The 2,871-nt window shown below is 33.5% G+C and overlaps 1 pseudogene; it reads right to left on the bottom strand.

The window, feature by feature from the left end:
• Nucleotides 1-695: 695 nt before the first annotated feature.
• LOC107046640 lies at nucleotides 696-2,426 on the bottom strand (annotated as a pseudogene).
• Nucleotides 2,427-2,871: the final 445 nt, after the last annotated feature.

The following is a 2,871-nucleotide window of genomic DNA, read 5'->3' as shown; positions in this document are numbered from 1 at the left end:
CGAACAAACTAACAATTGGAATCAAGTCAAAATGTTTTCAAATCATGCGATCACTTCATAAATGAGAGCGTTAATTGATACCGGACCACATGAAATTCTTCTGCGATATTATATCTTATTATATTATTATTATTATTATTATTATATAATACGTAATACAATGGCTTTCTCAATATAATCTCAATAATATAGAAAAAAAAATACTGTCGAAATCTTATCCCTGCAATCACATTTTCGTTATAATAAATAAAGATATAACTTTCACTTCACTTAATTATTGAACGTTAGTTTCCATTAGTTATTCTATATTATTTATCATTATAAATCTGTACTATCATGTCGTACTACTTTGTACTACTTTTTAATCTTCATATTTTGTTTCTTTTCTTTCATCAAGAAAGTACGAAAAAAATATTATGAACAGGATCTAGGATCCATTCATAATCAGTCAAGAACTGTCGAGAATTACACTAATCTCGCTGGGATTAGTCTCTAATTTAAATCTAAATTGAATATTCAAACAATGAGAAGAATGAGAAAGCTACTGTCTATCAATAAACCATGAGACAAATAAAAATCGAAGAAAAGTCAGTGGGTCGGAACTGTCCAGAATAAAAAATAAACAAAAGTGAATGAAAAAAAGAGGTAATGTTGCTGACGACTGTAACGATCGATCGAGACCCTCTCAATGAAATTCAATCTGTCTTCATCTGAAAAAATAGGAAAAATTCATTATTATAGCATAATAAGATGAGGAATCTTAAATCAAAATATTGTTATCGATTCAATTTTTTCATCAGCAACTAATTACATACTTTTTTCTCATCATTGCCGTTAGCATTCTCCTTGTTGTCATCTACCTGTCGTTTTGAGGTAGAAACACTGCGAGGCTTTGGAGTGGGTGGTGGAAGAATTGCCAATCTCAACTCATCAACTGTCAATGGTGGAGTTTCTCCATCCACAATGACGTTGCTCATGCCATCAACTCTCAAAAACGGTGCCCCTGGTTTGGAAGTGTCGATTCTCCCTTGGTACGTAACGCGTAGTCCTCTCTTCAATGGTTCTCCAGAAGGTGACGGATTCTTGTAGTCATGAATCTGAACACAGAGGCGAAACTTCCCGTCTGCAATGTTTCCATTAGCCAGGGGCATTTCACCAATTGTCTTGAAGGCAGCAAATTCGTTCTTGAGATATCCTGCCACAGCTTAAATAAAAAAAAAACATTAGAGAAACAGTCCAACTGAAAACATTTTTCAATTCAATCATTGAGAATTGAACATTCAAGTTTTTTCATAATTTTTCTCACCAATTGCTTCATTCACGTGTTCGAGATACTCTACGAGTGGGATCTTTAGATATTGTGTTGTGGTGCTGGGACCTCATTAGTTACGTCAAAGGTACCCAAGACATTTAGAGTACTAAATTCTTGAAAATGCAACTCTTGAGGAGCAATAATCCCCTTAAGATCACGATCATACTGGAATTTGACATCTGATACTGTACAGCCAGTAATCTCCACGACCTGAAACATAGAGAAAGAATATTGTTTTTCAGATTTTTTCACCTCTGGAAAATGGAGTTATTAATAAATTACACAATTCAGTAGATACTATCCGAATTATTGTTTAATGGATTTGAATTTATGTGAATCAAGGGAGATTCTTCAATTATTCAATGATTATTTTGCTGGAAAATTTGGAAAAATTGTTTTGAAATTGAAAGAAAATGTTCGAATTTCAATACACAGACAATTATTGAGAAAATAATTTTAAGGTGAATACCTCATGGAGTCTCACTTTTGTGCTGTACTCCACTGCCTTCTCCCTCCAGAAATTAACTCGAACTTTCGATCCCTTGTTATTGCTGAGAATGATTTTGAAAAGCCACTTTTGATGAGTTTTGACAGCACGGAGTCCGTCCACACTATCGACGTAACCAATGATATCCCTGAAATTTTGTTATTGATTGGTTTCTCTATTTCCAATTGATTATTAAATGATTAAATCAATTAATTGAATAATTTATTGAACAATCAAATGATGATAAATTATTTATTTAATCGAAATTGAAATAAAATGATTCTAATGCAAAAGAAAATGACAAAATATTTCATATTCATAGGTTAGAGTCCTGTCAAATATTTTTTTGTTTTGATTAAAATTAATTAATTTTTTTTGTTTCAATTAAAATAATTAAAATCACTTTAATTGAGCACATTTTATGATGAATTAATTGGAACCGTTCGAATATAACAGAATCACATAAATTAATCGACACGTGGCATCATGCTCATAGGTTAGGCGCAATAATGTATTTTCTAATTGAAATTATGCGAAGAACGCTTCAACTACTTACAGCATCGTGTTGCCGGCTTGATAAGCCTCTATTTCTTCATTCTCAGTCCATGGAATGTCCTTTGATGCCATTTTTGTCCTCTGATTAATTGTTGTCTCGCCAAAACACGTTTTCACTCACCCACGATCGAAACCGGAAGAGACCGAATTAGAATCTCTCTGTCATGAATTGATGAAAGAGGTCACTCTCGTCAACTAACCCGACCAATGAAAAACCGACCTCATATACCGTAATATATGAGTGTGACGTCGTGGCCTCTATGAACCAGCCTTAAGCGTATGATGAAATGAAATTGACCTATGAGGAATAAGTCTTACGCGTTTCGAAATATTTCGACTGTAACAATGTTCATTTATGTGTATGTACTTTCTTGAATAGGATATTTCGCATCCTATAATAAAGCCCATATTCAAATTTCCAGTAATCTTCACATAGATAAAGCGTTGCATAAGAGGAATTCTGGGTTGAGCTGTTTCGAACACCATCAAACCGCTGGTACGAATTCCATAATGCTTC

This window comes from Diachasma alloeum, unplaced genomic scaffold (genome assembly GCF_001412515.2).
Source record: "Diachasma alloeum isolate Michigan unplaced genomic scaffold, Dall2.0 Dall_scaffold_01637, whole genome shotgun sequence".
Classification (NCBI taxonomy): domain Eukaryota; kingdom Metazoa; phylum Arthropoda; class Insecta; order Hymenoptera; family Braconidae; genus Diachasma; species Diachasma alloeum.
The sequence above is the reverse complement of the archived record's forward strand: the minus strand, read 5'-3'. Positions and strand labels throughout refer to the sequence as shown.